Raw genomic sequence first — 15,063 nt, 5'->3', positions numbered from 1 at the left:
TAGGCAGAGGGAGGGAGACTGTCCCCATGCTAGCCTAGTATCTATTTGGGTGACCAGGAAACTCTCTTGGGAAGTAATTGGTATGGGTTTGAAGCCCCTCAGATAGAGGAGGGCATTGAGCCTAGGTCACTTATTTATGGGCAAGTGTTCTAAATACTAGACTCTTATGTAAGTTTATAAGGATAATAAATTGTGAATAAAAAGTTTGAGCTGTCTAAAACAAGGTTATTAGATGGTCAAAAAGCCACAAAGACAGGTCTGGGTAAAGGCTTATTCTAGGGAACTGAAGGCAGCAACTGAGAGAGAAAGAGGATAAGTACACACAAACCTGTACAAGGGTCCACAATGGTGGAGGGGGTAGATTGAAGAAGTTGCTCAGTCCGTAAAGTCTATTGCAGGGGTCCTCTTCAGGTGGAGTGGAGTGGTCTGTCATTGAAGAGACCTCTCAGAGTCCATCAGGTGCAGAGGGGGATTCAGGCAGTCCGGTGGTGGTCGATCTATTGGGGTCAGTGTACTGGCAGTATCCCGGGATGTGTTCAACATAGGTGTTGTGGGACCAACGGATTGTATTGGACACCATGAGGCAGCACATCAGCTTGACATAGCGGTAGGAGACATGACAGGCATGTAGGATGCTCTTGTTGCTGGGGTCCCAGGCTCCCAGAATTCCCACTGTGAGCACATCGACTGTCACATCATAGCCACAGCCCCTCAGGATGTTGGCCAGGGGGGTGTACTTCTCCCGCTTGTGAGCCTGGGCATCGGTGAAGGCTTGGTGCTGGTTCTCGAACGGGATAGTGACATCCATGATCACGATGTTCTTGGCCTCCTCGTGGGTGATACCCACTACTATGCCACCTCATTTATATTGCCCAACTAATATGAGGATGGATCCAGAAACCTACCATTCCCCTGCTTTCCTCCATACATTCTTCACTCCTGGCTCTGCGGTGGGAGAAGAGATGTATGAGACTTGTGAAATGCTATTTTCCTATTCTTTCTCCCTCTTTTCTTTTGGGATGGACTGAATTTCAGCCTAATACTTAGAGCCAGAAACGGATCTCATTGGGTGCTTCTACATGTTCATTGATGTGACATAATTACAGTGCATTAAATTTAGTACCTGTAATGATAGATATTAACTTAGTGCATCATAATCAGCGCTACTATGCATTAGTGCTGATGGATGCTTTTTTAGTGACCTTAATGCTCATTAGACTAAATCTACTATCCATTACACATTAACACAGGTTTTGGCCACCGCACTAATACGCAGTAGAATTACTCTTCTGTGCATTAAGTCTCTTGTGTACATGCACCCATTTATATCGAGTTTAATTGGTTTCAGTGTAGTTACTGTAGATTTACTGTCATGGAGCTGAGATTGGAATCTCGTCCTGTAACTACAAAGAGATGCTTGGCTTGTAGTATTTTTATCCTTAAGCAACTCCATTGATTCCCATGTGATTTCAGGGGGACAGTTTGAACAGGAACAGTATACAAAATGAGCAGAGCAGTGCAAATACCTGAGTGTTTGTGTTTTACTGGTAGTTCTGAAAAAAAAAAATATTGGGGCAGAATGAAATGTTTTAGTTTGCCACAAATTCTTTTTTTTTTTTTAATTTTACTTTATTTTGTGTGGATTTTAATCTTTTTTTATAACTAAATTTGAAAGGAGTGTTGGAATGAAACAAGCATTTTGAACTGAAAGATCAAAATGTTTCTTTTTTTTTAAAGCTGAAATGGAAACATTCTGGATTTCTGTTTTGTTTTGAATTACCCATGCTAACAATTTGACAAAAGTGGCATAACGATGCAAATACTTCAGTGACACCAAATCTGTGCTTTCCACCCATATAAAACAAAAAAAGAAAAGTTTTGGCCAAGAAAATTCCAGTTGTACCAGAAGGTTGCCAGAAGCTTGCTGAGCAATCAATAATATTAGCAATAGAGCATTAGAAACTTGACTTTCTTCTACCTGGTCACAACATATATTTTTATCTGAATAATTCTTTAAAGGAGGTGTGTTTTGATGGCCCATTCTTCATCAAATGGCATCACCTCATTTTTCAAATAACCCCTGCTTTGCAATAGTCTGTTTTCCTTTGAAAGGAAGAATTCTTAACAATTCAGCATTGGCATACACCCAGTTAAACTCAAAGTCCAAGAGTACAACATTTGCCCATTATTTAGAAATAAATAAGAAGCTGTAAACATATCTAACTTGCAGTAGTTGGAGGGAGTGTCCTGAATCCATGGTCCTTTGGAAACTTCAGAAGGAATTTAGTCCCGTTGTGCATTGCTTCATCTCCCATGGACTTCAGGGAGAGCAGGAGCCAGGCAGCTGTCGTGCCGAGTTCCCCACAGCTGTTCAGTAGCAGCTGCGGCAGAGACGCTGCAGGAGTTAGTGCTGCCTTAGGCAATTAGTCAGCAGTATTAGCATTAGCCCGAGGCAGCATTAACTCCTATTGGGATATCTGTCCAAATATCTCCAGGATCAAGCAGGGATGATGACATGGACACTGCTGGCTGCTGGCTCCCAACTCCAAATTTAAACCTCAGCCTCCTCCTTTGTGGAGCCCTGCACTGTATGCAAGTGAGAGCAGGTTGGGAGCAAGTCGAACAGGGACCAATCCTCAAAGACTCACTCCTCTTTCCTAATCCCAACATCCCCTCCTCAATATGGTGCCTTGGCAGTTTAGGGGCAGTGACACAGGAGGAGCCAGGACCACCAGCTCTCCTCTGAATGCCCGAGGATTCTCCAACAGAGAATTGCAGCCACTGACATCTTTCCCATGGCCTGAGTGACACAAAGAGAAGCAAGACATTGAACCTAAAGCCTAGCTTGTGAGTCCAGTTCTCATCTCATTTACATCAGTAGATACCAGTGGCAACTTGACTGAACTCAGTGGAATCCTACCAGAGACATTTATTCAAGGTGAATAGAATGGGTGGATAGTTTGAGACATAGGCACCAACTTTAATTTTTTGCCAGGGAAAGCCTAAGATGATGGACACGTGGAATGTTTTACTCATTGCAGGTGACAGACCCCTTCCCAAGGGGAGCCAGGGCCCTTGGGCCCCCACATATTCGGCAGCTCTGGATAGAGAGCTATCTGAAGCAGTGACTCTCTTTTTCATTCCTTTTTTATGTAACACTTCCAAAATCAGGTCCTGGTCCATGACAGGGATCCAACCACAACACACAGCTAATACTAATAAAGCATTATTAGTAATAATAGTATAATAGATAGAAGGCTTGATCATGCTTTTATTCATATTAGGAGTGCATTGTGTCCATGAGTGAATTTGTTCCTCATATATACCAGTATAAGCTAAAGGAGAATCAGACTATACATACACATATATGATATTAGTATTTTGAGTGTATCTATGACTTTGGATTAGCATGTGAATATGAAATAATTCTATGTGAGTCTGGGTTGGGATTTAATTGTTTTTTTAAACAATATACCCTTATCTTTCTGGAAGCAGTTCAGACCTTCAAAGAATTGTCGCTGATGAACTCGCTAATTAGTTTCCAATACTTAACCTTGTATTTCACTTCATTACTAGTGCTCTGTTCCCTCTAGTTTTACATTTAGTATCAGAAAGTTCATTTAGAATCCAGTCAATCTTGTGGTGCCAGCTCTGCACTTTAAATTTTTCATTCAGCGAGGACACAATGGGAATAATGTTTGTATCTGTCAAGGAGACACATGAAAACTTTTGAGTTGCATTGTCTAGAGCAAAAAAAAAAAAAAAATCAGGAAGATGGGACTCAATAAAGAAAAGAATAAAATTAAGTCACCAAGGACTGACTGACTGTTATGGTGAATAAGTCATAGGCAGCCAACAGGTCTATAAAAATAGACAGCTGAAATCCTTAGATTAATATTTTATTTAAAAATGACACTGTCAAATAATTGCTTTTATTGGGTTTTATTTCTTTTCTCTCTTCCATTGTTTGCAATATCATCTTCGAAGCTAGAAAATAATGCCTGAAAGATTCTCGTCTGGTGAGTTAAACGGTAGGGTAATGGAATGAAGGCTCCACTGATGTAAATGAATTATGGCAGTGATGTTTCTCCCATTTACATCTGTGGAGAATTAAACCCTCCATGAATGTGGTGAGAAATCTGGATTTGGCCTTTGAGGTGAGTTTGCATCCTCTCCATTCAGAAGAGAATGGGATCATAGGTCATGTTCTGCATTTGAAGGGTATGGAAGGAAAAAAAATGCCTCCTTCATACTGGCAGAACCTCCAGAAGTTGGTTTTGGTAACTGGAAATAGTGAGATCAATTCAGATTAGAACCATGGGTGACTGGTGCTGCCTTAGTCAGGTGGGGCATGTTCCCCGCCTGTGACCAGTCCCACTGACTGAAGCAAGTCTCCCCGTGCCCAATCCTGCCACCGGGGGTGGGGGAAGTCCCACACGGCCAATCTCACTGCCTAGGGGGACCCTCACAGCTGATCCCGCAATGGCCAATTGCTGCAGCTAATCGCTGCAGCAGCTTCCAGGAACGCTGCAGCCACTTCTGGGAGCGGCTACAATGATTGGTTGGCACTTGCAGAGGGGGCACTGGTGTTCCAACCTGCCCCCCCGCCCATCATCTCCCCGCCCATCACCTAAGTGGCAAGCGCGGCTGGTCAGGGGGTGCACCAGCACTCTCAGGAGGTGCACGTGCACCTCCTATGCCACTGACTAGAACTAAGACAAAATTTAAATAAGTAGGATAATTTTCTGTGAGAGCAAGATATCTGTCACTGGAAACCTTTCAGTCAAGAATGGATGCTTTTCTAAAATATACGGGCCCATTCACTATGCTTCTGCAGAAACTCAGACAAGGTAGTCACAGACTAGGTAGCACAATAACTATGAAAGTCACTTTCTGCAGCCAGTGCAATGACAGGGAACCTTACTGGGGGCCATATTGGCTAGGGACAGAATTTACACATACACTGGTATAAGTGATCAGAAACAGGTTCAAATGTGTGACACAACTGAAATTCAGTGCACATAAAACACTTTCAAAATGACTGAAACCAATTTAAAATAAACCTAGTTGGATGTAGTATCAGACTTAACTGATTTAATTTAAATTGGTTTTTTGAACTTCTGCCGTAGATCCCCTCCCGATTCAAGTTAATTCACAGTCCCCAGTATCCCAGGATGCTTTGCACTCCCCTGCAAAACCCCCTTGCGGGGTAGGTGAGCTAGCCTTGGCCCAAGCTGTCTGCTCCAGGGAAACATGGAGGCTTGTTCTAGCGCCCCCTGGCTTCTGGCCTGGGCTACTGCAGGCACAGGGCTGCGTTTCTGGAATCAAAAATGAATGTCTGTTTACTTGCTTATTGGTTCAGTATATGCAGCCTGGACTAACCTGTGAAGATTGAATCAATCTAGCCTCGAGCTTTTTGACTGTCTGTACTTTTAGCCATTGTGACCCATATTATGCTTCCTCCTCCCACTCTCTCTCCAGACAACACTGTCACTATAGGCCAAGTCCAATATTTTTAACCTTCTAGCACATTGGGTCCTCTGAGTGTATATAAGCAGATTAATTTACCCTTTGTGCATGCACATGCAACTCATTTCTTGACTTGGTGCTGTTTGAGCACCAAGTCACAACCTTTTTTCTCTTCTTCCATTTCAGGAAAGAGTGAATCTCTAAAGGCTCAGGCCATATTATGCTGGGGTATATATGAACACGTAGTAAGAGACATTGTCTTACAGTCTGACCCATGAAATTTACAATTGAAAACACATGGTGTGACAAATGAGATGGAGAAAATGGAACTGGGAAGAAGAGGGTATCAGGCATAAAGTTATGGGCCTGAACTACAGTCCAGTGAAGTAAATGGAAATAATCCCATTGACTTCAATAGATTTTGAATGAGGCTTTTTAGAAACAGTCAATATTTTTAACATAAGGATACAAATGAGAGCTTGTAATGATATCAGCAAACCCTACTGGACACCTTGTCATACAAGATAAAAAAAAAAAAATCTTCATGCTTCTGTTAACTCCCCAGGTATCTGCTCTGGGGATTTTCACAATTTACTAGAACTGTTAGTTGGACTTTGCTTCCTTTGGGACTTTATTAGCTGTCGACACTTCCCTGGTTTCAAGAAAAGTTGTACTGGACTTTATTCTATTTTTTTCAGCCAGGCCTACAATGCTTTGATATGCCTGAATTATTTGTCTCAATATTTTGTATGTCCCTGGAAAAGAAGTAGGCTATGACTGTATTTATAAAATGGTGACTTGTTTATAGTTAGATCTGTTTCAAGTTAAGAATGTTTTTTTATATATGTTGCTTGCTTATTCCCTGTTGGGAAAACTGAAAGATTCAGCTTTAGCCTGTGCAGCCTAACATTTTGTGGTTCCTAGATCCATATCAGTAAAGCAGGGAAAGTAAGTTTAGAAAATAGTGGCATTTTTTCTGAGGGCATTAAATTCTCCTCCATTCAGTCAGTGTCATTCAGGACATTCCTTTGATCCCACAGGAGTCGAGAGAAAAATGTCTATTGACTTCAGTAGTTCAATATGATTCTCAGTGTATGAAGTCTAAAATACTAACTTGTATATATGGAAAAGACATGAAAATATATGAAAAATGCCCATACATAACATTCCTGGATTTTTTTTTAACTATAAGAATTAAAGTTAAAATTTCTGATTCATATTAATTTGAATTGAAAATTCATCTAAATTTTACCAGCTTTTTTTATTTGATACTAACTGGAAAATGACTTTCCAAAGGGAAGGAAAAATCATTTAAATCCTTTTAAAATATTAAAATGAACATTTTTTTACTGAAAAAAAATGTTTCCCATATAAGGCTATTTTAACAATTATATGGAGAAATGAATATATATGTACTTCATATAACTCCTAATATATATAGATAGTCAGCATCAGTGAAACTCTTTAGAAAGACTCACAGACAGTAGCAAAAGATGGGAAAGATCCTTTGCAAGTATTTGCCTAAATTGAAACAATCATTTTGATTTAACTGGGTCCACTATGCTTTGTGTTTGCTTTCTTTGAACATTCAAGCATTTGACATTTACTGGTAGAAATGTTAAGGAACATTTCAAGCTTGTATACTCAAATATTTGCTAAAGTGAATTTTACATTTTATACTCCTTTATTATATTCTAAATTTGCTATTCATGCCATATTACTTACTACTGTAACCTATCCAGTCATGAATAAGAAACAGTATCACATCTCTGTTATAACTAACCAAAGCAACACAACTCTGAACTTCAAATAAATAAGATTTGCAATGAACTGTTTGCAAGATCTTCACATATGAAAATATGTTTCATAAAGCTATTTGCTTATAGTTTTGAATAATAAATACAAGGAATTCAGCAAATACGTTTTTAACTGTGAATTACTCATTCAAGTATGAAAAAATAAAATATCTCTTCACTCTTCAAATTAACACATCCCCAAAGCCTGTCTCATCCTCAGCTGCATCCTGAATAGGGCTGTCTAAGGGTCTGTGAAATGGAGCGGGTGGGGGAACTATCTTAATTGACTTCTACAATTGACTTCTTTCATTTAAGCATTGCAGTGTATAGAATTTAGGCCCCTTGCTTCAGTGGGACAATCCTAATTTGCAGGATTGGATACCCAGATTTTCTATACAGTGAATGAAGAGTCACATATGCCTTCCAAGGGTGAACCAGAGCACCTACTTCCTCTGCAGGGAGGTGCCAAGAGCTAGCCAATAGAGAACATGAGGTGCAGAAGTGTGTTTGAATTCTTTCTTCATGCATCATGAGCATGTGACAGAAGGCTTAGAGGGACGTGCATTGGGATACAAAGACTAGGAACAGAAGTTACAAAAAAACTGGTACAAGCAATGAGGAACTGGTTCAAATGTGTGGCACAACACAAGTTCATTGCACTTAAACCACTTTCAAAATGGCTGAAAACAGTTAAAAATAAATCTGGATGGATGTAGTATCACACTTAACTGATTTGGGTTAAACCAGGTTATTAAACTTCTGTCTTAGATGCCCTCCAGATCCAAGTTAACTCACAATCCCCCAGCATCCCAAGATGCTTTGTACTTCCCCTGCAAATCCTCCATTGCAAGGTGGGCAGGCTAGCCTTGGCTCAAGCTGTCTGCTCCAGCCGAGCAGGGAGGTGTGCTCTAGCACCCCCCAGCTTCTAGCCTGGGCCACTGCAGGCTTGTGGCTGCATTTCTGGAATCAAAAGTGAATGCCTGTTCACTTGCTTATTGGTTCAATCTATGCAGCTCAGACTAACCTACAAAGACTGAATTGATTCAGCCTCAGGCTTTTTGACTGTGTGTGCTTAGCCTAAGTGGTCAAGATAAGATGCTATCTAAATACAATGACTAACTGACAGAATTGTTACATTGTGTATGAAGTAAAACCTCCTCCTGGCCCACTAGGTGATGCTGGTACTGATTCTGGGCAGGAGGGGGACACATTTACTGAATACTGGGGATGCTGGTACTGACCAGATGGTGGCAGAATTACTTGTTTTGGAAGCACTGGGGTACAGGCCCCCTTCTGCCTGAAAGGATCAGATCATCATCTCCTGCTTCATAGGAAAATGCCTTAACCAGTAGGGCAAATCCAGGGCAATTTGTACATTTTACATTACATTGCTTCAAAAACCATCTACAATTCTAACATCAGGATCCAAAACCCAGGACTTCCTCCCAGAGGAGTGCCCACCTTACTGAGCCATTGAATAATGTGCTTGCTGCTGCTTTTCCTTATAGCCTCATGGATCTTGCACTTGGTTGGCTAAATCACCAACTTCATCAAGAGGTGGTATCAGCTTGTATACCCTCTAGCCTTTGTCTGAAAAGTAGGAGATGCAGGGCAAAGTCAGGAAGGCCTCCAATCCCAAATAATTTCTCATACTGGAGGGTAAAATGTAGTTCTTACCATCTATTGGGTTGCATATGAACCTCTCTCACCCTCAGTCTCAGTCGAGTCTTGGTGGGAGGGAGTGAGGTGCTGAGATAATTGGTCTAGACTGTTTCTCAGCTCTTGCAGCAGTTTAGGTCTAGGTATCTAGAAAATATTCAAACATATGTTAATGAATGTTAAAGTGCCTAGTGCATGGTTTTCAACTTTTTTGGAGCAGTGTACCCCATGGTGGCTGGATACGAAGCCGGGGGGCAGGGAGAGTGGTGGGTGGTGGTATGTAGCCAAACATGGAGTGTGGGAAAGGGGAGGTGCATGGCTGAACACAGAGTGGCAGTATCCACCACATGCAAGCTTCCCCCACCCACTGCATTTGGCCAGGTGGGCAGCACCTGCATGGCAGCATGGGATGGTGCATACTGATGTTCTGTCCCCACCCACCCGTGTGTACCCCTTAGGGCCTTTTCAAGTACCCCCAGGGGTATGCGTACCCCCAACTGACAAACCCTGGCCTAGTGAATGCAAGCACCAAAGCAGTTCTGTAACCTGTAAGCAGGATTACCCTGTGTCCATCTACCTCTTAGGGTGACATTACATGTCAGAGTTAGCTAGTGCTAAAGCAAAGGAATGTTATTCAGGTTACCTAGTGCTAGTGTCAGTCACACATTCAGGGTTCATACTCTCAGACTTGTTACGAGAAGGCTGGTGAGCAGGAGCATGGGTAGGGGCTGCAATCTGCTTCATGCCTGCCCTGCTTGCCAGCTCTCTAGCCACAGTATAGGCCAAGGAGGAGGGAGAGGAGGCACCCCTTGCACCACTTGGATTGCCCCCTCACTCTTCACCCTTCTGCCCCCATCAGCCCCAGATACTCCCTTTATCCATCCCCATCAGCCCTTCCTGCCCTGGGTTGCCCCTCTGACTTCCACTTGCCCCTCCAAACTTGGATTGCTGACCTAGCACCCCAATCAGACCAAGAGCAGTGGTAGTGCTGATGGTGGTAGCAAGACAGGATGGGGTAGGAGGGGAGTGTGTTTCACTTTCATGTCTGCCTCTGGCTTCCCTGCAGCACATACCACCCCATGCACCCAGATCCATCCACCACAGCTGCCCAGCAGCTCTTTGCCCCTCCACCCCCACCGCGTCCCCCCAGCATGCCAGATGGGGGTTGGATCTGGGCACAAAGGATTGGAGTGGGCTGCAGGGGCCCCAAGAGCACGTAAGGAGGGGCACTCCCTCCCCCCCCCCGCCCCACCAGTGCCTCTGCTACTCTTGGGCTCATCTCAGGGCAGTGATTAAAGGCAGTGATTTAGGAATGGGGGAGGGTGTGAAGGGGAACAGAGGAGGTGATTGGGGTAGCAGGGGAGTGATCTGGGTTGAAGGGGGCAATGTAGGAGTGGGGGTAATTTAAGAATCAGAGGCAGGCAGCAACCCAGCAGCTCCCCACAAAGATGCTAATGACCTGACTTGTTCCCATTTAGGTCAGCAGCAAATCTACCAGGTAGCTGAGTGGGGTAGAATCAGACGCTAAGGCCTAAATCCTCAGTGGCATTTAGAAACCTAATTCCCCTTGATTGCAATGGGAGGTAGGCATGACTTTCAGGATCTGTGCTTAAGTGACTTGCCTGAAATCCTACAGGGAGCATGTGGCAAAGCTAATCGAACTCAGCCTAGCTGAGGCTTAAAGCAATAGCTTTAAGAAAATCATGATCCTTCCTGTCTTTATGATGGGAGGAATGATCTGCCTTTTTTACAGTTATTTGTAGAGAGAACCAATAAAATGCTATGGCACACAGCACAGAAGAAAGTCTGTGTCTATTTATCCTCATTCCAAATAAAAATAAAATATCTCCAAGAGCCTTATTTCCAAAGCAGGACTCTCCCAAAGCTCTCACAGCTGCACATGCCATCCCCATCATTAAATACTATGGATGCAGCTGCATTTCCATAACTTAGCGCTTCAATCAAGGTCCTCCACCGATTTAACTGTGTAAGTTGTAAATATGAAAAAAAAATGCAATCTCTGCTGACGGAATTAAAAGTCTTAGCAAAACTTTCCATGTTATGAGGACTCTGAAGGATTTGGCAGGGAAGGTGCTAACAATTAAAGCAGTCAGAGACAGATTAAATTTGCTGATGACAGCTCATTTCTGAGATGGCTACAGCAAAAGTCTGATAAAAGCTTATCTGGAATTCACAGTTTTGATGAGGCTTCTGCTTGTACCATGGAGAAAATGAAACACTTTAAATAGCATGTGATCCTAAGGAAATGTCTGCCTAGTATTACAGCAAGAAGTTAGTGGCTCCTTCTATAGTTAATGTTGTGAATTTTCACAATCCCCTTGTAAGGAGAGTGGGGAGGAATCTTCTAACCTCTCTCTTTTTTTCCAAAAAAAACTGGGGAACGTCCATTCTATAAACAGTTTTTAATGTTTTGTCAGAAAAAATAATCAAAGAAAAATGTGGACAAACTGTGGGGGGGGGAGTCTAGTTGTTTCATGTGCAAAAAAAAAGAAAATGTATCTCAACTCTACTTTTGGTGTTTGGACCCTATACATCCATAAGCAACTAGACACATGTAGACCTAGGGGACTATTGGACGAGAGCTAAGAAAACCTGGGTTCTTGCCCTCTGAGCATACCCAAAATCTAAAGGTCTAATCTAGTCTGTTCCTTTCTGTGGCTATCTTTTCCAGGGTGGTGACTAGTATGATGTGTCCCACAGAAGGACATTTCTCAGAAACATCTATTAATCTAAGACCACATGTCAGCCAGGACAGCAACCAACATAACATTCCATATACATATTATTAATGCTTTTTTTATTCCATATCCTGGAACCTAACTGGGATGTCCTGGTTCATGACTTGCAGTTGGTTAAGCAAAATATTCCCAAAGATGGCTTTTTTCATTAATTTGCATTGAATGTGTGTGTGTGTGTGTGTGCGCGCGCGCGCATGTGTGCATCTGTGTGTGCATGTACACATATATAGACAGGCAGACCAATAGAAAGAAGAAGCAATGTACCCCAAATCACCCAGTGTTCACTAGGCATGTGATTCCACCCATGACTTTTCGGATTTTGAGTTGCGGGTGAACCTGTTGTGGCTCAAGTTGTGAGAAACCAGAGTGTGGACCCTAAACTAACTTTACAAGTGGTAATCCACACACATTATCAACCCCATGTCAGACAATGGATTATGCTTCTGAATATATTTGCTGTCAGGAAGAAGTTAAGGTTTTATAGTCCCCTTACCGGCTCACACCATTCTCCTACATTCATGATTCCTTCTAAATTTTTGTGTGCAGCCATGGCTAGCCCATCCCAGGAAGCATATTGGAGAAATAGAGAGGATTTTGAGAAAGGTGAGATAAATTATTAGTGGCATTAGATAAACTCTTATATGAAGAAGGATTTGAAAGAATAAGAGTAGGAAGGGACCCAAAGAAGATGATGAATGAAAGGGGACCCAATTAAAGTATGTAAAATAATGACTGATCTTGAGAAGGTTAATCAGGAGCTCCTGACCTCCTGGTCTCATAAAAAAGGAATAAGGGGACATTAAATGAAATTGAAAGGTGACAAATTGAAAGCCAATTAAAACAAAAATGCTTTTTTTATGCCCAGTGTAATAAGACTGCAACCACAAAATATCTATGGCCAAGGATTTAGCAAGAGAGATTGGGGTAGGAGTGTTGCCGGTGTCATGATGGTTCAGAAAATGTACGAGTGGCAAGGATTTTCTGCCATATCTTTTACTGGACAAAGTATATTTGGAAGAGCTGTTGGACAGGCTTCCAGGTATGAAATGACCTTCCCCAGGTCACAAGAGGGATTCAACATGGATATGCCGAATGATAATTTCCAGAGTTTTGTTTGTTTCTTTTATTTTGTTGTTTTTAAGATAATGGTAAAAAAAAATAATCATTATTGATGGGATGTAGAAACACATGATTCATGGGTAGACCATGCTCAGTAACTTGGATTTCCATTCAAAATGTCCTTAGGGACAGCTTACTAAGCCACTGCCAATAAAGAAGATTCTTGCCCCTGGTACTTCTCTCCTGTCAAAGATAAGATACTGGACTAGAAATGCCATTGGTCTGATCCAGGATAGCAATGCTTATGTTTCCATATTATTAAATTCTATCTGAAATGCTCTGAAAAAAGGGAATCAAGTATCACAGTGCACTGAAAACATCAAGTTTGTCAAAACTCTAGTGGATAGACTTATTCACCACTTTGTTGTACAGGATTTTATGTATTAGATAGCTCACACAGGGATTTAACAAGAAACATATCTTTTATTAAAATCATATAAATAAAAAACATGTCCTTCTGCCCTCCAGCATGTTTACAGATGAATTTATTTATTTTACAATATCCTATTTAATTAAAGATTTGCTGTTAGAGGAATAAAACTTTCTGAAATATCTATACTTCCAAGATCAAACTCTCCCCTTAGATTGGGAAGCATTGCGCTGAGAAGCAGACACATCCAGCCTTTGGTGGAACAGTTCATTGTTGCCAGGTCGTATTATGAAGTGAAGAGAAGGTTACGTCTTCACTCCAGTTCATCTGTGTACTCCAGTCTCATCGGTTAATCACATTTAACTGTATCTTTAATGATATCGGTAATAGGGCCCTGAGGGCAGGGTGGTTGAGATGTCTTGGATCCACGCAGCTGAATTTTAACTTTAGCCTGGCCAGTCCAAAGGATGGTCTCTGTTGAGCCAGATGTAAGGGACATGTGGCCAGGGAGTCTGGAATCAGAAATATGTGAAAACTACCTCCTTTGTGGACTCTTGCCTACAGAAGATGAGCTGCATTAACTACGCTAGCCTGATGGCCCTTCCAGGCTGGGACAGACCATGAATGGAAAAACCGGAGCTGAAGTTTTGGCCTTGAACATTTCAGTGTTCAATTTAGCCCATTCTAGAGAAAGAAAATGTTAATAAAAATCCAAGTTTAGAGGGAACATGCATAGGGCTTTGCTCTAGCACTACCTCCAACATTTGTATTAAGCGGCTACTATAAGACGTAACTTTTGCCGATATATCAACAAGGTGTCTGCGCGGTTTAAGAGTTCTTCATCTGTGTTTTGTGATACTTGCGCCCCGCCAAACTGCTCCAAAGAGCACTATTTAATTCCAAACTCGGAGCAAGGGACCTCTTTTCAGTACAGAGGAAACACCACCATATTTCACGATAAACTGCAACTTTATTGTGAAGTATTTCCTTTTGGTCACCTTGCTGCTATGAAATATGGCTTTCCCCTTGCTATTGTAGATGACAATAGATTTTTGCTATGGCTGTGAAAGCTAAAGATGGGGCCAGGCTGCAAAACTCAGGTCTGTATCTTGAAGCTGTCACAGTTGAGGGTGCTTAGATAAAGAATCTTGGTTTGGGACCTTTTGATAAAATTCATGGGTTCCTGGAGAAGTATGATAAAGTATAATAACCTACTCAGTCTAGTGGAACAGCTTGCCTGCCTATCTATCTATCTATCTATCTATCTAAGGTTTTCAAAGCTATGGGATTTACACACATTGCTCCCATTAGTTGTAACAAGAGTATTAATCCTATAGTCAGCATTCAAATTCTCAACCATATTTATAAATATTCAGTCTTAATTCAAAGCTCTTGTGCATATGCGTTATGAAGGAGTTTCTAATGACACGGTCACATATTAGGGGTTTCCACAAGACTGTGTAAAATGAGGGTTTCCTTTGTAGTCATGGTTACAGAAATGGCTGAACTTTTTGTGGAAAATATTCAGAGTAACCCAGTCTGATTCAGACCGTAAGCATGGACAACTCAGACAAAAACAAAAAAAACCCCTCTGTCAAAGCCACAAGAGACTGCAAATAGTATCCGTTATTCCTGTAGTGTTCATAATTGTCATAATTATAAACTATAGATACTGCGGTACAGATGTGGTACATATATTGTGGTACTTATAAGCATTGCCTTTAGAAGCATTCAAAAGAAACAAAGAACGTACTTTCGGTTTCAATGTTGCAGGTATTTTCTATTTTTCATTGAAAAGAAAATTTAAAAATCTATGAAAAATAAAGGTCTCAGATTCAATTTGAATAGAGCTTATTTTTTAATGTGTGTTCTGTTCTTTCTTTCCCGTTCC

The sequence above is a fragment of the Gavialis gangeticus genome, unplaced genomic scaffold (assembly GCF_001723915.1).
Source record: "Gavialis gangeticus isolate Ggan-Ray unplaced genomic scaffold, GavGan_comp1, whole genome shotgun sequence".
NCBI lineage: Eukaryota > Metazoa > Chordata > Crocodylia > Gavialidae > Gavialis > Gavialis gangeticus.
Note: the sequence above shows the minus strand (reverse complement) of the source record.